Source organism: Giraffa tippelskirchi, chromosome 11, assembly GCF_054371585.1.
Source record: "Giraffa tippelskirchi isolate mGirTip1 chromosome 11, T2T-mGirTip1v1.2.pri, whole genome shotgun sequence".
In the NCBI taxonomy this organism is placed as follows: domain Eukaryota; kingdom Metazoa; phylum Chordata; class Mammalia; order Artiodactyla; family Giraffidae; genus Giraffa; species Giraffa tippelskirchi.
In genome coordinates, this window is record NC_137285.1 from 37,020,561 (window position 1) to 37,047,295 (window position 26,735).

The following is a 26,735-nucleotide window of genomic DNA, read 5'->3' on the forward strand; positions in this document are numbered from 1 at the left end:
AGCAAGAGCTAGAAACAAAAGGATGCAGGGAGCCTGAGAACTCAAACAAGGATCATAATGCTTTATGTTAAAGCAGATGTATATGAATTCAAAAATTATCAATGAGCATAAAGTATAAAGAGAACTATAAAATCAGTTTGTTGTAAATACAAAAAATGATTCTAAAAGGAAAAATGGGTAAGAAGGTAGTGGGCTCATATTCATCGCCTGTCTCTAAAGGAAAGAGCTGTAAGTTCTTGCTTCTGAGGTCTCCATTGCTGCCTTGAATCGAGTTCCAGTCCCCATTGCTGTCTCAAATCGAGTTCCAGTTCCCATATGTCCTGATTCTAGTCTGGATCTTTCTTACCTATTTCAGCATAAGCCTCAGCTCTCTTACTGAGCCTGATATTAAACTTCCATTTCTAGAGGTTGTTTAAATGACTTTGTTCATTGAAACCAAAAGAGTCTGACCAGTCAACAATGACGCCTGTTAATACTGTGGTTCTAGGTGCTTGGGGCTTCCCTGGTGGCTTGGATGGTAAAGAAGTTGCCTGCAATGTGGGAGAACCGGGTTCGATTCCTGGGTTGGGAAGATCCCTTGGAGTAGGAAATGACAACCCACTCCAGTATGTTTGCCTGGAGAATTCTGTGGACAGTGGAGCCTGGCGGGCTACAGTCCTTGTGGTCACAAAGAGTCAGATACCACTGAGCAACTAACACTTTCACTTTCTAGGTGCTTGAGATATAAAGATAGTTCTGCATCTACAGGGTTCAGTCACCTGAAGTAGGATGAACATAAATAGGTGATTCAAAATATTTTGGAAAGACAAAATCATCATTTTTACATGGGAGATTATATATTATTGATTTTCATCACTCTGCAAATCTATAAATCTAGGCTTTAACTCTTTCTTTGAGTTTTTGTTTGCAAAAGGTGGCTAGACAACATCATTTGAATGCTTCCAGGCATTCATCCTTGGCCTTTTATTATTTTTTTTTCTCCTAAAATATATATATATTTCTATAGTCCCAATGTTAGTTAATGTCCCTATGATACATCCAGTAATGTTAGTTGATGATACTCTAGTATCATCATTTATTTCAGTTCTTCACCTCAAACAATGAGACAAGTCCCACGGACTGGTCTTCCTCCTGTCTTCTTTTTTTCTGTAATAGCTGCTCTTTCTAGGTAAGCCCTGATGACAATTTAACAGCCTCCCTGCTAAGCCAGCTTCAAAATTACTCTCAATAAGAACAGTTCTAGTAGGTCATTTATTGCCTTTCTCAGAAATTCTCGGTAGACTCCACTGTTACTAAGTCCTAATTCCCTGGTCTCTTTCAAGGGCAAATTGTAATTTTCCCAAATTACTGCTCACTGCTACTTTAATTTCCACATCAGTCAGACTGGGTAACCACAAGATGTTTCCATGTGGTTTTTCACTCCTTGCTCATTCTCTTCTCCCTATTTAGAATCCCCTCCCCAAATTTTCTACCAAACTTCTTTTCCTTCCTTTAAATATAATTTAAATCTCATCTTTTTTTTCAAGTATATTTGTTGGAACTTGCCATTAAATATTATCTCTTTCTTACCTGAATTCTCGTGATAATCTTTTTGAACATCTCTGAAGACACAAACTGACCATTTGTGCAATTTATTGCCATTCTCCTACTCAACTATAAGTTTCTTAAGGATGGGGCCCATGCATATTTATTATTGCACCATGCACCCCTCCCATCACTCTGTCTTGGCATTGTTATTCCTCTGCAAGGTTGTTGAATAAATAAATGCACAATGACTAATGCAGAGAGCCACGGAGCTACTCTCATGAAAAAACAACCTCATTTAACATACCCACAACATGATATTTTCATTTTAATTCAAATGAACATATCTTCTCATCCCACACAAATCTGTTCCTTCTCCTGGATTCCCTCTTAACTGTTTGGCTACATAATCCACTTGGTTGGCTAAGTCAAAACGTAGGAATTACCCTACCCAGCTTTCCTTTCTTTACTCTTCATATTAAATTCTATTTTTCCTCCTGTTTATCTTTTATATCTGTCCTTACTTTTCCTCATTGCTCATTAATTCAGATTCTTTCTCTCTCTTCTGCTTTTCCTACTTCAAGTCTCAACCTTCTGCAATCCATCTTCTTCACTATTGAAAAAGTAACCCCTTGAATACAGACAAAATCTGATCATCATGCTCTTTGTTAAAAATTTTTTTCTTCCCCATTGACTGCCTTTAAATTATGTAAGAACTGAGCTCTTTGGATAACTCTTCATAATATGGCAACTCACTAGCATTCTTAATTATCTTTTAGCTTTTTCCTCTAGACACACTTTCTACATTCTAGGTTACTTGAGCTCTTTATATTGATACTTTCAGACCTTTGGAAGCATTCTATCAGTATACCTTTGATTCGACAGAAACATTCCTGCATAACCTTCAGTTTTAAGTTTCTTTGTGAAACCTTTCCTGAACTCCTTCAGCAGTCTCAACTACTCCTTGCGCTGTGTTTACACTAAACGTGTTACGCTTATTCCATTAAAGCTGTCATGTTGTGCTTGTCTACGTTGCCATTAGATTACTCCTTGGGGACAGAGTTTTTTGTTGTTGTTGTTGTTGTTTTTAACATGTACCTTTAGAATCTACTGGAAGATATTTCATACAGTATTCAATAGTCATATACTAAATTCTTGTGAAAAACTTGAATAAATTAATGTAAATTATAGGAAATGAAACCTCTGCATTTGTTAAATTTCAATTTATACATTCTATTGTCAATTATTGTCAAATCATCTTCTGGGTTGTAAAAGGGGCATAAGGCATAATCTGTTCATAGCAAGCAAACAGCCATGAATAATAATTATAACATTAATCAACAATAATACAGCCAGAAATTTTATTTCCCTTAGTAATAAAAAGTAAAAGAGTAATCAACACTAAATATAAAATACTAGATTATGTCTAAATTTAGTTTCATGGAATTGAGAAACATATATGTACAACATTTTGCACTATCTTAAAGGACACCTTGAAACACCTTTATGTTCACTTTCAATGGTGAGGATAACTGAATTGGCTTTTTCAACAATGATTAGAATCACTTTTGTCATGCCAATGTCCTTAAAATCTATAAAAGTTAAAGAGAGAGGATGAAGGAATGTGTGTCCCTAGGATGATACACAAGTTTTTTAGCCCTTAGCAAAAACTATAATGTAATAATAATAAACATTTTACTTCAATAAAAAGTGAATACATTTCATACCACAATGGTTGAATTGGGCATCATCCTATCTATGGCTCCCACTTAATAAACACTCAAGTATTCTAAAGAATTAATAAGCTCCAAATCTTACTATCATAAATTTGTAACCTTTATTTCTCCATTGTAGCTAAAGTTATATTCATTACACATCCTGTTTTAGAGATGTAAGTCAGAATTTTAAATATAATTAATACAATTAACTTTTAAGGATATGTTAATGTGTTAATTATCCAGAGTTAAGACAGGTTCTTTGGCATACAAGTACATATCTCATTGTCAACAATTTATGCCAAGGACACAGTAATAAAAAAATGAACAGATGATCTTTTTAATAAAAGAAAAGACCTTGGTTTTAATGTCTGAAAAGAAATATTCCAATATAATACACTGTGAAATATTCACTTTCTCTTAAAATGATCATGAAAGACTATGATACTAAAATGATTCAGATGTTTGTTTTATAGCTTTATAAATCAAACTTCATTATCTATTGGTATAAAAGTCCAGTTCTTGAGCTCTTACTTCAATGATGTGTGCTGAATCCTAAAAATACATTATTTTAGTTAATTATCACAATTATCTGAAGTAGGTACTATTACTACTATGTTACCAATGAGGAAGCAGAAGCATAGATGAATAAATTTTCCCATGGTCAAGCAAAGTGACGGTGCATTTGAAACCAAATAGTCTGAATTCAGTTTGCGTACTTTATTGCTCAGTTATACTAGTATACATATGATGTTATTTTAGATCAATATTGGAAGGTGTTCAAGAGAAGTATATAGCAACCTGGTAGTGACTGCAGAGAAGAGTTAAACATTAGATTGGAAGTGGAATTAAACAGTGTAAGGATGATTCTCTCCTTGTATTGAATAATTCCATAGGGCTGTGTCTACCTTCATTGTCACCATATTCTCTCAACTGGACACCTGCTTTCTTGCTGTCTCTGATTTCACTCTGTTCTAACTCCACTCTATTTGCCACACTGCAGTTAGAACCATTTTCTAAATCTATGTGACTTAATAATTTAAAGTTCTGAAACGTTCAATAGCTCTTAAAAATGATTTTTAAACCCAACATAAGGTTTAAAAAAACCCAACTTTTGTCCATCCATCCCAACATTTCCTTGCAGTCCTGTTGTTCTTCCGAGTCATACCTGCAGAACCATTGCTGTCAGCTATGAAAGGTGGCCACTGGGCACCATTTGTAGAACCTGCAGGAGTGGGGAGCATCAGTTAAGACGAGCACCACAATTCTTTTTGTCAAAAAGTCTTTGTAAAGATTGTTTCCTCTGCATGGACTGTTGTTCCCTCCACTCGTGTTTACCCCTTATTTCCCAGTTCCCTTGTCATCTTCCAAGGTCAACCTTCCTTGAGGCAGAAGTTTAGATCAGGCTCCTTTTCTCCAGTTCAAAAATTATGGAATTGATGATGTAATCATCTGAATTACATCATTCTTCCAAATTGGACTTATGAGAACATATTGGCATTTGCCACCACTGTATCCTCTATACCTAGCAATTGGGCTTCCCAGGTGGTGCTAGTGGCAAAGACTACGCCTGCCAATGCAGGAGATGTAAGAGACACGGGTTCGATCTCTGGGTCAGGAACATGGCATTCCACTCCAGTATTCTTGCCTGGAAAATTCCATATCTAGCAATGCAGGACAGAGTAAATGCTCAAAAAGTATGTTGAATAAATGACAATATGACATGAATTTAGGTCTCCTCCTCTATGAGTTGTGGAGAACATATCAAGGCATTCTTTGAATAATTTTAAAAAATGCAGCAAAAAGGATAAATTGTCTAGAATAGCATACATCTTGATTAATGTGTATCTTGAATATTTCTAAATGTAAATGGTTTTATAAAAATGTCTCTCAAATTTATGTATATATGATCCTTACTTTTATTTAAAATTTGTATTTCAAAATTAAAAAATAGTGTTTTCTGAAGATTGGGAATGAGCAGTTTATAATGAGCAATATTCAAAAACATTAAATATCACTATCACTATAGAAATGTATAACAAATTTGATAATTCATATTAATAAAAAATTGAGATATTGATGATGAAAAGGCGACATTTTTCCCTCTAAGTTTAACTTCCCCCTTAAGCCCTCACCCAGGAGAACAATGTAAAATATCTACTAACCTCCAGAATATAGGCATTGGCCAATCAGAACAGATGCTGTCATACCTATAATGAAAGGCAACTGAAAGTAATTGCTTCAACTATACCCATCCATCTCTGTTGATTACCAGCACTGACTATGTTTCCTATCTCCTTGGTCAAAGTCGGGCATCTTGAAATAGCTATTTTGACACTGTTGTATTTTTTTTCATTCATTCATTCAGTGAATAGTCATTGTGTCAGGTATTGTGCTGCCTAAACAAAACTATGTGTAATTCTCGTCTTCCGGGAGCTCTTAGTCCTCTGGCACAACTTCCATGATTCCCAGGCTTCTAGAAGCCAGGCTTGACCATTCGTTAAGTCTTTTCAGTCAGCCTGTTTGGTAAGAGGTTGTTTTGGAGATCCAGGGCTCCTTTTCTGTCTGTCTCTTCTCTTCTCTGGCTGGTTCTCACTTTATCATGGTCATTTGCTCTATTTAACCCTCCCTACCTCCCCTCTCCCATCCTCAGCATACTGCCGGACATGCAGGTCCTTAAACAAACATTCAGTGTAGGAAAGGAGGCCTCATTTGGCCTGAGGTCAAGTCATGTTCTCCTGCTGAGCTTTTACCAGGTAGTCCCACATTATCCATCATATTATGCTTGCACAGATTGATAAAATTGGTTTTCTTTTTTATTTGGCTAATGATCTTCCTGAGTATATGCCACGGGTTTGGACCTGAATGGGGAGATTAAAGGAGAGGTACGCTAAATTCTCAAAGATTTCAGGTTATATCCCAGAAGTGGAAATTCTAGATCAAGCAGTTTGCATAGATTTAGGCCTCAATTTCTGAATTCACCTCATTTTTTTTCATGCTGTTACTTCTCAATCTATTACAACTTGACTTTCACCCATATTAAAATGGTTTTCAAGATCATCAGTGATTTATTAATTGCAAATCTCACAGTTGATATTCACATCTCAAGTGAAATGACTCATTCTTGGTTATAGAAATTCAAAGTCTTTATACCGTTATTCATAATACTTGAAAATCATACCCCAATCTATTTTCAGTCTGTTTAAAATATTTTCCACTATTCTTAAGTAATTGTATCACTTCATCTTTCTTCATTATCAGTTATTAAGAATGTGAAGAAAAAGTAACCTTAGTATGCTATGGTGGCAATGTAAATTGGTATGGCTATTATGGAAAATAGTATGGAGGTTCCTCGAAAAAATTAAAAACAGAACTACCATATGATCCAATAATCCCATTTCTGGGTATATGTCCAAAGGAAATGAAGTAACTATCCCAGAGAGTGCATTCCCATGGGAACTGCAGCATTATTCAAACAGTCAAAATACAGAAACATTTAAAGTGTTTATTCATAGATGAATGAGTAAGCAAAATGTGATATATATATATATATATGTGTGTGTATCTATATGTGTGTATATACACACACACACACGTACACACACAATGGAGTATTATTCAACCCTGAATGTTCATTAGAAGGACTGATACCGAAGCTGAAGTTTCAGTACTTTGGTCACTTGATGTGAAGTATTGACTCATTGAAAAAGACCCTGATGCTAGGAAAGATTGAGGGCAGAAGGAGAAAGGGGTGACAGAGGATGAGATGATTGGGTGACATCACCAGCTCAATGGACATGAGTTTGAGCAAACTCCAGGAGATAGTGAAGCACAGGGAAGCCTGGTGTGCTGCAGTCAATGGGGTTGCAAAGAGTTGGACATGACTTAGCAACTGAACAACAACATAGCTAAACAATTTTTTAGAAGAATGAGCTAGTTCTATACATCACAGGTAAAAATTATCAGATGGATACCACCTCAACTCTCTTTCTTTCCTGCATTGTCCCTTCCCCCAACAAAACCTCCAGTAGGTCAAGGTTTATCTCCATCCCACTACCCAGTGGAAATAAGTGTTCCTCCTTCTGTTTAAAGCCAGTTTTTACACCATCTTTTCAGGAACTTCACTACATCATCTCCCAACTTTTTCTCATAAACTTCAACATTTCTCTCACTTGTGCATTTAACATTAGTTAACATATCAAAACAAGAGGTGTCTAAGACCCATCCCAGATCTCTTACGATTGCTCACAGATATGACGCATGAGGAAGGCATACTGTGGGGAAATCCTTGGATTATTCATATCCTGAACACACGTTAAGTCGAGTATCCTCTATGCAGGAGGTGCTGTTCTTGGGTTTTACTAGAGATAAACTGCAGAAACCAATCAAAAGCAACTTGGGATTCACTGCCCTAGACAAGGTGTGATGATCAAATCTTTCTGGTGAAATATTTTAGTGTAGATTTCTTAACTTACAAGGCGGAGTTGTAGCAACAATACTTTCCTACTTCTGTGTCAAAACCCGTTAATTGTTATTTTGCTTGTATGTGAGTCAGCTACGGAGGAGGAGTTCCTAGGTAATAATCCAAAGTACCTTTAAAATCCTCACTGAAGGAAAAAAAAAATGTCTGCAAAAAAACCATTTATAACTATAATTTCATAGGGTGAGTCTGATTGATAAGATTCTTTATATGCTCTAAAAATGTATGAATAAACTAGTTTTGAAGGAAATCATATTAAATAACCTATTTTAAAGAATCTGTCTGTGTTCTTGTTTATTGTAAAGACAAATCCATTCATTTATTTCACAAGGACATGCCTTATAGAATTTGGTACTTCATTTTTCATAATTACTATTATCTAGGAAATCAGTTTTTGCATGAACAATGAGGCAATACTTTTAGAGTTTTTTAGTGATATTTAATATTGGATCTGTGACGACTAGCTTGTAATTTCTACTGCATAAATTTTCCATCCTGCCTGACTGTACCTTGCAGAAGATGGTGGTACAGCATGGATCAAGATGTCCTGTTCAGGACCATTGATATATTGCTATGAGTAAAAAAAAAAAAATTAAAAAGGATTTTCAATCTTTAAAGAAAATCTCATTAGCTAATAAAAGAAGCTGGGGTCAGTGAACTATGTTGACTCAGGATAAATTAAAGTCTAGTCATTTTGACAGATTTCAGATCACAAGGGCAGCTTGTAAGAACTGTTCTAGTGACCTGTTTCATAAGATATTAAGCTTCGTTGTGACAGTTTTGCACAAAGTACCTGGCAAAATGTATTGTTACATATTTTAAGAAATGTGTGTTTGTATTGTGTAAAAAGAAGAAAAGGTAATTTCTCAATAAGACATTAGAAGATGAATCATCCAGATACAGTTTTTTCATAAGGCCTGTATATGGGGGAAATGATAAAGATGCCTGATAAAAAACTGAGGTTTTCAACCTTGTCTGTATTTATAATTTTAAAGTTCTCTTTAGCTTGTCAGATGCGTTTAATTAAATAAGTGGTTTAGAAAATAAAATAATGAAATCAACTCTTCACAGTAAAGGCTGTGATAAAGACATGTACTCAAGGTTCAGTTTGCTTTTAGTTACAACAATGTTTTAAAAATATTATGCCTAAATCTATATTACCTATTCTTGACTCCTTTGGAAGGTTTCCAATTTTCAGTTTCTTAAATAGGAAAATATAAATTTAGTATTTTTTTTTTAATTCTTGCATTTGAACTCTCTTTTCAATGTAGTCAATAAGTATTCTTTTTTTTCCTAAAGAGAACGGTAAGTGTAATATGGTCCACACACTATGGTGGTGGTTTAGTCACTAACTTGTGTCAGACTCTTTTGTGATTCCATGGACTGTAGCCCTCCAGGTTCCTCTGTCCATGGGATTTCCCAGGCAGGAATACTGGAGTGTGTTGCAATTTTCTTCTCTAGGGGATCTTCCTGACCCAGGGATCAAACCCACGTCTCCTGCATTTCAGGCAGTCTCTTGCATCACAGGCCGTCTCCTGCATCACAGGCGGTATTTTTTTACCACTGAGCCACCAGGGAAGCCCCCACACACAATAAACACTGCTAAAATTCAAAAACATGTTTAAAGTGATGTCATTCATAAACACTTAGCACAAGCACTCAGAGCAAAGACATGACCTGGTTCCATTTGGTTTTCCTGATTCTTCTTCCTCTTGGTCTGAGAAACTTGTCAGGGTGCTCTGATGTCTACAATCTTATCTTTCTATTTTAGGTCGGAAGTACTTTTCAACTAGGCTTGTAAACTATTTGCTTTATAGTTAATAACTTTAAGGTCTGGATGTCAATGGTCAGAGTAACATTTAAATTACTACAAATGCTACTGTCAATGTGCTAAAAATTAAGAGGCATACAATATCTTCAGGGTTACCATACTATATTTCTCTTTATCTCAGTGAAAGGCGTCCATTTTGTATAGCGGTGTTTTTGGAAACAAAAGGGTGCAAAAAACTTTTATTTGTGGTTATGTGCTAACTTCTGTTCAAATATATTCATGTTGACAATCCAATACAGAACATTTCAGTCATCTAGGTTGTTTGGAGTGAACCAGAAAGATAACCAAAAGTAGTAAGAGGTAGGTGCTAAGTCGCTTCAGTCGTGTCCGACTCTGTGTGACCCCATAGACGGCAGCCCACCATGCTTCGCCGTCCCTGGGATTTTCCAGGCAAGAACACTGGAGTGGGTTGCCATTTCCTTCTCCAATGCATGAAAGTGAAAAGTGAAAGTGAAGTCGCTCAGTCGTGTCCGACTCTTCGTGACCCCATGAACTGCAGCCTACCAGGCTCCTCCATCCACGGGATTTTCCAGGCAACAGTGCTGGAGTGGGGTGCCATTGCCTTCTCCGAGAATACACTATACTTGCGGTCAAATGGAACAAATTCTTTACTCGATACATAGACTTGTCCTAGGCAGTGTGCTCGAAGGGAGAATTCCCAAGAAGCAGTGAGAGATTCGGAGTCATTCATTAGCTTAATCGTGATCTATTTTCTTGCCTTGAACAGCGCCAGCTGGAATATGTTACATTCTATCCCAGGAAGGGAATCCAAGGAACAATTCCCAGCAAGCAATTGTTCAGTGTGCAGAGAGTAAAAATCTCCAAGGCCTTTCATAGACGTTTCACAAGATTTTTCCATCATCTTCCACCTAGAGCAATGCATTGTAGCACTGTTAGTTGCTCAGTTGTGTCCAACTCTTTGCAACCCCACAAACTGTAGCCTGCCAGGTTCCTCTGTCCATGGGATTCTCCAGGCAAGAATACTGGAGTGGATTGCCATTCCCTTCTCCGAAGAGGTAGGTGGGAACTCTCTAATACCAAGATGTGGCTTAATATCTACTTTGCCAAGAGAAGGATTAGCTTACTGTATTTTTAAAGTTTAGTAGTAATGACTCTAAATGCAGATGCACAATCAATGATCCTTTGTTGCAAGTTGTATAGAGAATACTCAGTATAGTTTAACATTTTAAAAATTATAAAACACCAGTTCATATCTTAAACTTATCAACACTCAGTTCTTGGTTTCCAACAGCTTATTTTACGTATTTATAAAAGACATGGCACTGAAACCTCTTTTCACTCTTTCTTTTCCTTTTTCTTCTTCATTTGACTTGAACACATAGGGGAGAAAAAGCCAGAGAGGCTAAAACAATGTTCTGCTCATATTCTCTTATTTTTCTCTATCTCCGCTTCATTGCATGCAATTTCCATATCACCACTGAATTATCTTAACATTGGGATGATTCTGTTGTGCAAAATGTGCTTATATTTATCTTACTGTATTGAGAACGTCATTGAAAATATTTCAATTACGTCATTGTTAAAGAACTTTCCTTCTCTAGATTAGAAAAGAGAAACCCAAAGTCTTTTGTGCAGCACATCAAGAAAAAACTTCAAATAGGATTAGTAATGGAGTTAAATGAATGAGGCAATGTGTTTGGAAAAGGGAAAAAAAAAATCACAAACCAGTTTCTATTGATTTCTTGTTGTAACTCTCAGGCTACAACACTGCCAATGTGACTGAGCAAACTTTTCCTTTCTTCCTTCCTTTAACTCCATTTTTGTTTGCAAATAAAATTAAACTTAAAATCGTTATTTAAAACAATTCTCACTGGACAACAAATGAGGCCATAGACAAATTTTAAATAAAACCTGAACATAATGGGTTTTATTAAATGAGATTTCATGGTCTATAACTTTGTGGAATTTGAATTTCAAGTCATAAGAAATGTAAATACCAGGTGGATGTAAAATGAAGCTGATGAATCTTTGGCTTCAGGACTCTTCACTTGCTCAGTCCCCTTGTAAGTCAGTCATTATTTATTTCTGAGTAATATTGTCTATTTCTATGAGAAGAGCTATCACATGGGAAGCATGGTTGGTTCCGGGGGAAAATGTCCTGCTTTTTCACCAGTTCCTATACTTTAGAATTTTCTATTTTACACCATTCATTCAAAGAGAAATGATCTCTTTTATTTCAAGAGGCTATTAAATTTTGTTCTTGACTTGATAATTATGCTTTTTCTTTTAAAAATTCAAATTGAATGAAGTATAATTTACATAATGTAAAATGCACAAATAGTAATGGTACCACATTGACAAATGTATGTATCCATGTAATCACCACCACAACTAAAGGCATAAAGGATCACAATGCTTGAAAATATTCATAACCTTTTATCTCATAATCTCACTGCCAGAAATCTATCTTAAGGAAGTAATTCTAAATGTCATTAAAGATTCAGGCATAATGATGTTCATCATCAATTGTATAATTGCAAAAATTGAAAGCAAACTAAATGAGCCAGAGTAGGGGAATGGTTAGGTCATAGTACATTGAAATGATGAATATTGTGTTAATAAATATCATTAAAGAGTTTGAAATAAAAAATTGAAGACTTTTTTTTTTTGCAAAATCTTAAGCGGAGAAAGTGAGATACAAATTGATTGTATGATATGATTTCTTCTTGGTAAACAAAAAATGAATAGAAACGTATTTGAAAAGAAATACTTCAAAATGTTAACAGTGGTTCTTTTAGGTCCTGGGATTCTTTCTTGCTCATATTCACTTATTTTTTATCAATATGTGTATTTATTATTATCAGAATAAAATATGATTGAAATATAAACATCTTTTAAAAAATCAAGATCCTATTCATCTCAGTTTTTGTGATGATGTTTGTGAGGAAGCTGTTCATGATCATAGTTTGTTGAGCTGTGCTAATATTCTTTTCAAGTTTCCTGTCAAAGATTTCTTAAGATTCATCAGCTTCCTTCTTCTCATGACAATGAGGCTAACTAGAGCAATCCCTATAGTAACTAAAAACAGCCATCAGCCCTTGAAATTTTAATTAATTTTAACACTTTGCAGCTATTACATGCAGTTTTCTCAAGCATCAAAGTATTCAATAAATCCAGAGCGGACTCTAGAAAAAATTGTCACGGGGATGGTATTCCTTCAACTCCTACCTTTTTTTCAAGACTCATATCCAATTTCTATTGGCAAATTCTTTCTCAGTTTATTCCTCTGCCAATTTGCATACTATTGGCTTCTTTCTGGACTCCACTGGAAGCTGCCCTTCTCCAAGAGTAATCTTTATTTTCTAGATCTCTTACCCAGTCACCTCCTCAGTTCATTTTCCACTAAAATTAATTATCTTCTTCAAATCTTCAGCAAATTAATTTTTGCTAAAGTAAAATTATACATATATGTATATATATATATATATATATATATATAGCAAATGGGTATGCTACAACCCCTTTCACCTAGATAACATACATATTTATTGAGGTAATGTAGTAGAAAAAATAATGGATTTATACATTAACATTTATTTAGTATAGTTTTTAAATAAAATAGTACATATAAAACCTCTACATGTTTTTCTATTTATAAGAATTCTCTTTCTAAAAATAATTCTTAGTAAAAATCTCATTAAATGCTTTATCTTATTACTCTTCAAAATTTTTCATTTGGGTGCCATTGTCTATAGCAACAGAAAACTCTTCCTGTGAAGAGCCAGATGGATAATATTTTAGATTTTGCAACCTATGTGATGCCTGTTGCAACAACTCACTCTACACATAGCTTGAAAGCTGTCATGAACAATACTTAAACCAATGAATATAGCTGTTTTCCAGTAAGACCTTACTCACAAAAGCAGGAGGCAAGTCAGATCTGACCCATGGGCAGAAGTTTGTCAACACTAGTTTGTAAGATAAAGACTAATCCATACAGCATGCTATTAATGGCCCTCCCAAATCTGGCTCCTGGACACCCTTATTAACTGTTTTCTCTTTTTGCTCTAGTTGTTGTTTAATTTTCCAAAATACCCTCTGCCTTCTCTCTTTCTATTCTTTCTAACAACAAGTTCTCAAATACTTAAGCTGTAGACAAAATATCACATTTTCTCTACTCCTCTCTACTGGCTCCTGTATTTTTATAAGAACTTTTTGTACCTCTACCATGATCCTGTTTTTGAGGTTACTATCACTCTATTCCTCTATATTTTCCCCAGGTTTGTTAAGTGTTACTCACTCAGTTGTGTCTGACTCTTTGTGACCCCATGGACTGTAGCCCGCCAGGCTCTTTTGTCCATGCAGTACTGGAGTAGGTAGCTGGTCCCTTCTCCAGAGGATCTTCCTGACCTGGGGACTGAATCCAGGTCTCCTGCATTGCAGGTCGATTCTTTACCATCTGAGCCACCAGGAAGCCCTATCACTCTATTCTTCTATATTTTCCCTAGGTTTATTGAGGTATAATGGGCAAATAACATTGTATACAGTTAAAAGGTACAATGTGATGATTTGATATCAAATATGCAAGGTGAAATGATTACCACAATCAGATTAATACACCCATCACTTCATGTGTGTGTGTGGAAAGAATGCTTAAGATTTACTCTCAGCAAATTTCAAGTACACAATACAGTATTATCAACTGTAGTCACCATGCTATACACTCATCTTATTAGACATTTTCTCAATGACTCCGCTCCAAACCCTTGATAACCATCCTTTTACTCTCTGTGTCTATGTGTTTGACTTTTTTAAAAAGATTCCACAAATAAGATCCTATAGTGTTTATCTTTGTCTGAATTATTATTTCATCCATATTGTCTTAAATGGTAAGATTCCCTTCTTTTTAAGGTTGAATAATATCTCTATCTTTCTATCTATCTTTTCTTTATTCATTTATCTCTCAACAGAACTTAGGTTGTTTGTATATTTTGGGTATTGTGAATAATGCTATAGTGAACATAGGAGTGCAAATACCTCTTAGAGATAGTGATTTCATTTCTGTTAGATACTTACCCAGAAGTGGAATTGCTGGATCATAAGGCAGTTTTATTTTTAATTTTTTTGATAGCTTTTTATTTATTTATTTGTTTTTTCTTTGGTTGCACTGAGTCTTCATTGCTGCACGTGTGTTTTCTGTAGTGACTGCCTCAATTTACAGTCCCACCAACAGTGCACAAGGGTTGCCTTTTCTCCACATTCTCACTTACATTTGTTATCTCTCGTCTTTTTTGAGGATAGCCATCCTAACAAGTCGGAGGGGATGTCTTATTATGGCTTTGATGTGAGATTTCCTGATGATGAGTGATATTGAAGTTGCGTTCCCCATCTCTGTCCCTCAGCCATGCAGATTCCCTCAGTGTTCTGGGTGAAGCAAGGAAGAAGTGGGTCCCTTTGACAGCCTCCTACACAGCTAGGGAAGCTAGGAGCTCACACACCAGAAGCTAGGAGTTTCCCCCTCAGGAGAGACTGAGGGTCAGTGGATCTCTAGGCAAGGAGTTGTGCCTCCCTGGGGGAGAAATGACAGGGGTGAATTGAAACTCTTCTTTTACCCCTTTTAATGGGTCCAGCTTCAGGTTTCTTTTCCTCTCTTTGCTCTCATAGTGTGCTAGAACTTCTTAGCTGGATGTACAGACTCTTGTAACATATTCTTCTTTGTGAAGTGAAGTGAAAGTTGCTCAGTCACATCTTTGTAGGGAAGAGGGTCGAAATCTGGTTAGAAATCTCCTATTCACAGTCTTACTGATGTCACTCCAGACTCTTGATTATTTAGGGAGAGATGAACTGGATTTCACACACTACATCAAAATCTCATAAATCAGTAAAATCTCTTTTAAAAGCTTCTATTATTTTGGATTATAAAGAGCAAAAGATGTCATATTGCACCTCATATGGAGTGTGAAAGCCAGTCTCTTTTGCACAATAGATATATAGCTCAATAATTTAAATGTTTGATTTAATAAAAAATCTAGTGCTTTACATTGAGTAAAACAAGCAATAATTTAGAACAATTAAAAGAAGAAGGGACTACTGAACAACTTGAATTAGATTATGACTAAAGTATCTCTTGATTTATTGTTTACTTGAAAAAGATAAAAATTTATTTCTTCTGTAATTTTATCCAGTTTTATAAACAGTTTAAAAAGGTAAAAAAAAAAAATCATGAATTCTTTTATCATAGGATGACTGCAAGAAGGTAATTCTGGTTGGCTTGTCCAAAAAAATGGGGGCAAGAAATTCCAGCATCTGAGTTAGTTTGCTGTAGGAAGAACAAACTTTTCCCTTCTCACTCTTGAAATGTTAGATAACATCTCTAACATATCTTTTGGCAAACTACCTGGTGAAAATAACATTAATGTGTGACTTGACTCTTATATGCACGGGTCAGAGTTTGAGTAAGTTTCGAATAATTGTCGTCAACATAATTAAACGATTTTGTAAATCCTGATAATAACTTCACACAATACTACATTGCTGGGCACTCTTCTATGCTTAACAGTTATTAACTCATTTGATCCTCTAATAACACCCTTTGACAGTTGATAGAATAGGCACAGCAAGTTTAAATAAGTAGCCCAAGATCACACAGGTCCCAAAAGGCGAAGTCAAGACAGAAAATGAGACAGTCTGGCTCCAGAGATTGTGCTCCGAGAAGGATTATCATCAATAAGGTAACACATGGGGCTGAACTTACATATGTTATCTACATATGGGAGGCAATTCTGATTAAATATATCAAATCAGTTTTATACTTGCCGAAATACTCTCTTTCTGCTCTCCTACTCCATTGATGAGTTAACTAAAATTTGACTCTCTGTGATACTATTTTGTAGTTTGTAGTTAGTTCTGCCTCTCCCCACCCCCCATGAGACTGTGGAGACTTCAGATGTAGTGAGCATTCTTATTCCAGTTCCAATTCTTTTGGCATTCAGAACTTTGGCACACTGCTTGGAATTTAGGAGATTGTTCAACAGAAGGCTTGTTGAATGGATGAATAAATGATAAAAATGCAATGAATAATATTTAAGATGTCTGAAAGGGCTCAATAACTAGAGTCAAATTTCCCTGCTCAAGTTCTGAAGTAATGACAAGAAAAGGACAAAAGATTTAGCATGTGGAAGGTAAAATTTCAACTCTGTTGTTTCAAGCTGATATTGAAGAATATAGTCTATGTCTGATAACAGATGTAAGACTGAAGGACACTTAATCTTTGATATTGATTACCTATTGTTGTGTAAAAATTATCTCAAGACTTAGAAGCTTAAAAAATCCTAAACACTTTTTCTGTCACATTTTTTACAGATGAGGATGAGGAATTCAGAAATGGCTTAGCTGGGTATATTGGCTCAGGGTCTCCTATGGGGTTGCAGTCAAAAATGTTGGCTTGGGCCACAGACGAACACTTGACTGGATCTGACTCCAAGAGAGCTCAGTCTTGTCGCTGATAAGTTGTTGCAGGCTATTGGCAGCAGACCTCGGTTTCTTTCCACCGGACCATTTGAATATTTTCCTGATGTTGGCAGGAAAGGGGGAAAGTTTCCTGTAAAGTGGGAAACTTAAGAAAGAGCATGATAGAAGACACAATTTGCTTTATGACTTTGGCTCAGAAGTGACACATTTTCATTTCTGGGTTATCTTTTTTATTTTTACAAGGCAGCTGGTTTCAGGGTGGGAGGAGACCATACCAAGGCAAGAAAACTAGGAGAGTGAATCATTGGTGGCCTTATTGGATGCTGGCTACCAAGCTTCCTGTCATTAGCAGTCTTGAACTGGAGTAGACCTCCTCCATCAGCCATGGAGCCTGCCCCTGGGAGAGCCCAATGTAAGAAGCAGACTTTCTAGAGTGCTTACTACCAAAAGAGAGAGGAAGGAGGGGCTAAACTATAGCAAGTATCTACTGCGATGATTCACCACTTAATAACTTGTTTGCTTTTCTGATGGATTCCTCCTCAACTCAGTTACAAGCTGTAGGGATCAGGGACCCAGTTGCCTTGGGCACCACTGAATGCCTGACACTCCGCATAGCCTCTCATTATTACAATACACTTTGGTTGAATCTTGAATGAACAAATTACTATGATCATGATCTGCATCCTCACATAGAAATATCTGGAATTTAAGGGCTAATGGAAAGGATTCTCTTCAGAAGCTTGAGGACTTCTGTTTCACACAGATCGCTGTTGTTGTTATTGTTTAGTCATTAGGTCATGTCTGACTCTTCGCGACCCTATGAAGTGTATCCACCAGCCTCCTCTGTCCATGGAATTTCCCAGGCAAGAATACTGGAGTAGGTTGCCATTTCCTCCTCCAGGTGATCTTCCTGACCCAAGGGCTGAACCTGCATCTCCTGCATTGGTGTACAGAGTCTTTACCACTGAGCCACCAGGGAAGCCCACACAGACCTCTATGCATACGTTAATCTTCCCCATTTAAAACTTTAAAAACAATAAGTGCAAAATAATGTCAGTTGATAATTCACAGTAGTACCTTTAAGGTATTATTTTATAATGCCATCCTTATTACTGGCCAACTTAAATGTTTTTCATGTGGGAGATGTTCTAAAGTAGACAAAGAAACAGTAGCTGATATAATTTATCTTTGATAGAAGGACAAAAACGCTTGCTTAAAAAATTTCAAAAAGATCCTTAAGAAGAACGTGAAAAATTAACTTCACTGATTAATGTTTCAAGAAAAATAAAACCTCTAATTATCTTGGACTGTTTAGCATCAGAGCAAAGAATTGTTCTAAGCAGCATCTGAAGAGAGGGATTTATGACATTAATTATATCCAGTCCTGGCTTAACAAGACATGGCAGTGGCCATTTCCTTCCCATTCCATTCTAAAGTTTTAATCCATCTTCATATGTTGAAGCCCAACCCCTCCTCCAACACTACTGGAGATAGAGTTTGAGGTGGTGATTAAGGTTAAATGAGGTCATAAGGGTGGATCCCTGATCTGGTGGAAGTGGTGCCCTTCTAAGAAGAGAAAGAGACACCAGAACTCTTTCTTCAACAGGTGAAAAGACAGCCATCTGTGAGCCAGGAAGAGAGGTCTTATCAAAACTAATCACTCTGGCACTCTGATTTCAGACTTTCGGCCTCCAGGACTGGGAGGAAATAAATTTCTATTGTTTAAGGCTTCCATCTATGGTATTTTGTCATGGCAGTCAAAGCTAACTAAAACAGTACTTGCTATACAAGAAAACTACAGTTTTATTTGAAAGAATATCCAGGGCTTGTATTAGATTGGGTGATTAAGGAAAGCTTCTCCAAAGAGATGTTTAGGCTGGATCTGAAGAATGACTAATAACCAGCTGTGAACATTGCAGACTGAGGTCACCAAGTTAATAAAGATTTTCCTCCATTTGGTTTGACTCTATATCTGTGAATGTATGGTTAGACAGAATAACATGTTTGTTATCTCTGTTTGGAAAGCCTTTCTAGTTCTTACCATGACATCACTACATTATTTCTGTTTTAGAGATGTTGTTACACTGAGGAATGATATGGGAGTTTTAAATAGGCCCCAAATCAAAACATAAATCTATCAGAAACATCCAGAAAATGCATTATTTCCAACATATTTTCTAGGCCTAAAATTGGATGATTTCCCATAAAATTTTCATTTGAATGAAGAGTTCAAATGTGTTTACTTGGTTAGTGAAGTTGTTTTTACAAAATGACTTTAACTTGAACTTGGTAAGTACTTTAAATCTGTAAGTCCTTTTATTTTCATTTGTACAAGACCTAAAATAATGTGTATACATTATTATCAATGTGTATACATCTTTAATTCAAGTAAATTGTTATGGTCCTTTTATTATTTAAAAAAATAAATCAAGCTCTGCCTCTGATGCTTTTAATACAATAAACCCTAAAACAAACAAACGCCCCCCTTTTGTTTACCTTGTTTGTAGCATCTACATCAGGTTTTAATTTTTCCATTTTCTATTTATATATTTTCAGATGCTAGGTGTTGTCTTATCTATTTGAGCATTTCCAAGCTCTAGCAATGGTAATTGACATTTGCTGAGTGTTTTGAAAAGTTTTATTGACATATCCTTTTTAACTTAAAAAGGTAAATATTGTGTGATTATCTTTTTAAGTAAAATATAACATATTGATTGTGAAAAGATGATTTTTAGGTTTCTGTACCAAAGAACTAAATGACAAGCTTTGGTGCCATCATTGTTAAATATGGGTCAAATTTTTCCTTGGATGAGATTAAAAGAAGTGTTTTTAATTGATGATAAGATGTTTTTATATCATGATATTTTTGGTTCAAAGGAATTAGATGACTAGAAAACAGGCAGGGAAATGAGAACTATGGGGCTTGGGGCAATTTCTCTTGTAGCCCTATAATCCATAGAACACATTTGGGAAATTTTTGGAGTAAAACTTCTTAATTAGGAAAGTGAAGAAAGCCACAGCATATGATCTGGATTTTGTGAAATAGTATCTCTCTTCCTTTTCACAGAGCAAGCGTTTCCTGTTACATACACAATAGTAATAGTCCTACGTCATTTGCCTGAAAACTATTAAGATCATGTTGTTTTGGGACCTTTAGTTAGACACACGTCAGGGCCATTGACTGTGGAGCTGGATTGCCAAGGTTAGAATCCTGGCCTCGACATTAACAAGCTATATAGACTTGAACAAGTTAGTTACCCTCTGGATCTCATTTCTTCACTTGTAAAGCAGAGATAATGCTAGTGTCTGCATAACAGAGTTTACTGAAGGCCAAGAATTTTATATATGTAAGATACTAAGAATAGTATTGATAGCTTGCCATAGTTAGTGCTGCAAGCTTATTTGTTCAATAAATAATAATGAACATTCATACTAAAATATGAATGTATTACGATAAATTTTAGACAAAGGAATTGAAGAATCTTTAGTAAGTGCTCTAAATCACTGAATGGAGTTCATGGGAGAATAGCTCAAATCCAAAGCTTCTGATTTTTAAGTCTGTCAGCCATATGTGTGCCTGCTTTTTTTCTAATTAAGCTTCACAGATTTAGAAATTCTCTGCTACAGAGGGCTGAAGTATAAGAAGGGTTATATATAGCTTTATAAAGAATTAAGTCAAAGAGCTCTGGGAAAAGCTGATCTGTGTGTGGAACATAAGGGCTACCCCCAAGAATGTGATGGGCTGCTTCACAGTGAGCTGTTGGGAGGTGAACTGCTTCTTTTTACTCTGAGAAGGAACAAAAAGCTTTAAGGGGAAAAAAATGATTGTCCAGCTCATAGCAAAAGAACATAAAATTAGCCGTCACTGAAATCAAGTGATAACACTTTGCCACTTAAAATTCCTTTTGGAATGAACAAGATATAAATCAATGACAAATGGATTAAATTATTTATTACAAAATACTTCAAAGAATCCTTTTTGAGTGTATAAGTTAATGAAGACTCTGAAAAGGTCAAAACAAAGCCAACAAAGAATTCCTCGGGCAGTTTCGACAGACATGAATTAGCAGGCTGGGCTGAGGTTTAGCCCCTGGATTGTGAAGCTGGGAGGACCAGAGCAGGCAGTGAGAACCCGCTGAGCCAGACAGAGTTGCTAAGGCTGAAACTTCATACTGGGAGGCTCATATGACTGATGAAACTTCAGCTGCCTAACTGCCTACCCTGACCTTTGTTGCTCATTTATGATATTATGAAAAGTAGAACTCTACATTTCAGGGAGGTGTTAGAATTAGTGAGGTACCTAAAAGACTTGGAGCTATTGACTATTACTGTCACCAAAAATGTGGGAGGGGAGTTTGCAGGAGAATGGATACATGTATATAGCTGAGTTTCTTTGCTGTCCACCTGAAACTATCACAGCATTGTTAATCCAATATAAAATAAAAAATTAAAATAAAACAAAATGTGTAAAAATGTATAATGATTCTTGACATGAGGTGTGAATAGATTGTTTTCTGATATGCAGAAATGAACATAGAATTGTAATTGAGTCACATTTACGTCACCTCAGCCAATTCCTAGTTTAATGAATTTGGGTAATATCCTCTTTTTTCCCCCACTCTTAGTCTTGCTTTTTTGAAATCTTTATCCTTCAAACATGTTTTAAGGTCTTTGAGTTTTAATGGCCATTATATTTATAGTCTAGTACAGTCTAGAAGCTCCAATACTATGACCACCTGATGCAAAGAGCTGACTCATTGGAAAAGACCCTGATGTGGGGAAAGATTGAGGGTAGGTGGAGAAGGGGAAGGAAGAGGATGAGATGGTTAGAGAGCATCACCGACTCAGTGGACATGAGTTTGAGCAAACTCTGAAAGAGAGTGAAGGACAGGGAAGCTTGGTGTGCTGCAGTCCATAGGGTCGCAAAAAGGCAGACATGACTTAGCGACTGAACAACAACAGGCTACACATACAAAAAGAGACAGAATTCAATTTAAGTGTTGAGAAGCTGTTTCAGTAAAGATATCTCACACACTGTTAGACCAGACACATTAGAAAGCTGAATAATGTCAAGTGCCGGCTGAGATGCAAGACCATGGGAGCCCTCAGCCTGGCACTATTTGGAAATATTTAGTTATAAACATGGTTTATCACTCAACAGGTCTCCTTAGTATCCGTGTACCAAAAATGTTCTTACATGTTCATAATGGGGCATTTGGGGAATGATTGCAACATTCATTCATGTATGCAGTGAGTGTGTATGCAAATGTATGTACACAAATGTGAATTTGTATGAGTGTGTATGTGTGTGCATGTGTATGTGATGGAAAGCTTGTCTAGGCAACCCAAGTGGCCAGCATTGAGAATGAACACACCATGGATTATATACCACAATTAGTTACAAAGATTTCTTGGAGTAAGAAAAACATGGCTGGATCGTAAATACACAGTATTTAGTGAAAAATAGAAACAATGAGAGCTTTAATACAGCACATTTACACACATTTGAAAGCACATGTGCTTCTATACAGCTTGTGAAATCTACAAATAAATAATTCTCATTAAATGTAATGAATCAGTTCAGTTCAGTCGCTCAGTTGTGCCCGACTCTTTGCGACCCCATGAACCGCAGCACGCCAGGCCTCCCTGTCCATCACCAACTCCCGGAGTCTACCCAAACCCATGTCCATCGAGTCAGTGATGCCATCCAGCCATCTCATCCTCTGTCATACCCTTCTCCTCCTGCCCTCAATCTTTCCCAGCATCAGGGTCTTTTCAAATGAGTCAGATCTTCACATGAGGTGGCCAAAGTATTGGAGTTGCAGCTTCAACATCACTCCTTCAAATGAACACCCAAGACTGATCTCCTTTAGGATGGAATTGTTGGATCTCCTTGCAGTCAAAGGGACTCTCAAGAGTCTTCTCCAACACCACAGTTCACAAGCGTCAATTCTTTGGCGCTCAGCTTTCTTTATGGTCCAACTCTCACATCCATACATGACCACTGGAAAAACCATAGCCTTGACTAGACAGACCTTTGTTGGCAAAGTAATGTCTGTGCTTTTTAATATGCTGTCTAGGTTGATCATAACTTTCCTTCAAAGGAGTAAGTGTCTTTTAATTTCATGGCTGCAATCACCATCTACAGTGATGGTGGAGCCCAGAAAATAAACTCAGCCACTGTTTCCCCATCTGTCTGCCATGAAGTGATGGGACCAGATGCCATGATCCTAGTTTTCTGAATGTTGAACTGTAAGCCAAATTTTTCACTCTCCTTTTTCACTTTCATCAAGAGGCTTTTTCATTCTTCACTTTCTGCCATAAGGGTGGTGTCATCTGCATATCTGATGTTATTGATATTTCTCCCGGCAATCTTGATTCCAGCTTGTGCTCCTTCCAGCCCAGCGTTTCTCATGATGTACTCTGCATATAAGTTAAATAAGCAGGATGACAATATACAGCCTTGACATACTCCTTTTCCTATTTGGAACCAGTCTGTTGTTCCATGTCCAGTTCTAATCCTGACCTGCATACAGGTTTCTCAAGAGACAGGTTAGGTGGTCTGGTATGCCCATCTCATAGTTGCAGTAATTGCATGTGGTAGAAGAAGTGACAGGAGTGGATAAAGGGCTCTAAGGTAATAAATAAATATCTACAGCAAGAGGGGAACCTTTTTTGGACCCATGAGGATAGCGTGGCATGAGTGGGCATAAGCACAGACTTGAATATATAAATAAATAGAATGACTGTCATGAGGGGCTTCCCAAAGGAATTGAAGCTGAAGATGGGTTTTGTAAGGCTGTGTAGGAGTTGACCTGGCAAGATGGTAGAGAGGGAAATCTTGCTAGAAAGAAGAGGACTTGAGCATATTCTGAGCAGTAGAAGCTGCCAATTCAATGATCTGAAGTCAAAAGCACTTGCCTTCTCCTTGGGGTTGCACAGAGCAGGTGTATGACAAGGGTATAGACCTCAAACTGAAATTGTGGAATGAATGGACAGAGAGGCAGACACACTCTATATGACGCAAGACTCTATATTCTGTGTTTCCATGTCTGCATGGGATTCTGAAGGTGATGGGGAGGGTGTTCAACTACAGAGTGATAGGATCCTTCCTTGCATTTTAAAACTTTTTGTCTCTAATTTAGGAGAATCTATCTCTATATAGAGCCAATTCAAGTCTCATTTTATCCACAAAGGCTTTTCTTAGTCCAGTTCCTAACCGAATTGCATATTATCTTTTTTTGGGAAATTCTGCCATATTTAGTGCTTTCATATGCACTTAGCTTATTCTTTCTTAAAATTATATGTCCTTTCCTTATCTTTGTTTTTGACATCTAGGAAAGTAGACCACTTGGAGGAGGGCAGGGCAACCCACTCCAGTATTCTTGTGTGGAGAATCCCATGGACAGAGGAGCCTGGTGGGCTAGAGTCCATAGGATCGCAAAGAGCAGGACACGACTGAAACGACTGAGGAAAGTAGAGCACGCTTTTATAGATGGCAGAACATGCCAAATCATCTAACATTTAGTAGAGATCAAAATGAAATAAATCACGTGGGAAATGGTTTAAAGGTGGGAGAAGAAACTTTACTTAATATGGCAGCTCAGATGGAAGCAAAAAAAAAAGAAAGAAAATGGAGGGAAACGCAGTAAGGTTTCCTTGGGATATGTTATCAAAGAAGAAGACAGGGGGAGGGGGGGAAGGTTAGAGGGAAGAGAGTAAAACTGAAGGAAAGTTTCATTTTCATGGAGTGACTTTTGATTTCAAAGAAAAATTTTAATCTTTTGAGAGTTTAGTGAGCACAGGCTCCATCACTTGGAATTTTCATTTTATCTTACTAATTCTAATTACCTGGATTGAAAAATGTAGCAAGTACTATATTGCCAAATACAATGCCAAGACAACATTCTCTTTTAGCATTGGATAGACAATACAACCTTCAAAAATATAGAGTGCACATTCAGAGATACACTGAATTCTTTAATTATTTGAAATAAAAAGTTAAAACTTTTACTAATGATAATAAAAATTTGATGAGATAAATAATACAGGAAAAGTTTCATCTTTTCCTTGAATTCAATTGATCAGTTTATGTATTATGGAAATTTCTCTACCCATCACTTAGACTATTACTGCTGAAGTCTTTTATAAATAGAATGAATATCTGGTAAATCAATTTCTCAGTTATATATTTCCCTGTCAGCTCAACCTCAGAATTCAGAAATAAATATAAATTTCAAAATGTCAAAATTTTCCAAAAGACTTTTTTAGTGCAATAATAATTCCCCCCAAATTTGGCAACGGGCCCATGAAAATATTTAATAGTTATCTCCCCTGTGTCCCAAAGTTCCCACCATCTCTTCCTGCCCCACCTCTTTCTCCTTTTACCCTCCCTATCAGCTAGGAATTCTCATGGGTTTTTCATGGCTTTCTATTGGAAATGCTGATAAAAACTTTTGTGTAGTTGTAGTTATATAAGTATTTCCAAAAATCTGTGTTTGGCACTGTGTTCCTAGAAGTGATAGGCTTCTGTACAAGTATTTGGATGAGTCTAGTCCCATTTCACTACACTCCATTTGCCAGAACAAAGGCAACCTTTGCCAGATTTGGTTCCAGCAAAGTGGAGGGTTGCCCAAGCGTTTGCTTCATTTGAAATATTCTTGTAGTCAAATATTTACACAGAGCCCCCGAATCCTCTGGCTTGAATCTTTCATATAATTTCCAACTCACTGTCTATTTACAAAACCATTTAGTTTGGAGGGCGGTATAGATCTGGCCTTGTTTCCAAGGGGGAACAGTGAAAGCACCATTACTGGTCACTGTTAAAACAAGATTAGCCAACACACTGGGAGTTGTACAAACAGAAGAAAGCTTACCCATTCTAAAGTGTTCTTGTTTCTTCACAAATTTATCTTTGAAATACAGTGACATGCACAGCCGTTTTTGTTTTTTTTTTTCAAATTAGTTCTTGGAATCTTATTCTGAAAGTTTCCTGAAGTTGTGACTGATAAAGCCTATTTGGAAATGTGTAGAATAATTTTAAAAGAAAGACAAAAGTTAGCTGCTTGGGAACCTATGACAGAGATGTGAAAATATTTGAAAACTTGCGTGAATAGAGGATCATATTTTAGTTAAGAAACTATTACTTCAAACGCAATTTCCTACCATTACTGCAAAGTCCATATTCATAGGCATGCTGTAGATCAGAATTATTATGTGGAGGAAAGAACAATGTGTTTTATATAGCATTTTAATTTCATGTTCTGGGTTAATATGCTAGACAAGTTCTAAGTATGCTATGTGTCAACTAAAAGTATAATTCATACTGATGAACTGCATGAGTTGTTTAGGTTAGTGAGTAGCATTACTACATGTGAGATTTACAGACTAAGGAAATTTCTACTCTGAGGACAGAAGATCATGTCTAACTTCGTTAAAGACACACATAGTTTTTAAACAGCAGTGAGCATACCAATATACATCTACAAGCATTAAATTGTATATTGTCTGCCTATTGTTCACCGTGTATACATTGTTTATTCTGGTGCTATTACTGTTATATTGTCAACAAAACAAGTAGTTTAATAATTGCTACTTGGTCAGATGAATCACCAGCTGGATTCAGGATTGCTGGAGAAATATCAACAGCCTTAGATATGTACATGATATCATTCGAATGGGGCTTCCCTGGTGGCTCAGTGGTAAAGAATCCATCTGCCAATGCAGAAGACATAAGTTCCATCCTGATATGGGT

At 36.5% G+C, this 26,735-nt stretch overlaps 1 long non-coding RNA gene across 1 annotated transcript; it reads right to left on the reverse strand.

The window, feature by feature from the left end:
• Positions 1 to 14,618: 14,618 nt before the first annotated feature.
• Positions 14,619 to 16,479, reverse strand: LOC145527311 (uncharacterized). The gene is made up of 3 exons (XR_014069657.1): positions 16,328 to 16,479; positions 15,124 to 15,259; positions 14,619 to 14,935 (listed from the first exon to the last, which is right to left on the reverse strand). It is a non-coding gene; the product is annotated as an uncharacterized LOC145527311 (long non-coding RNA).
• Positions 16,480 to 26,735: the final 10,256 nt, after the last annotated feature.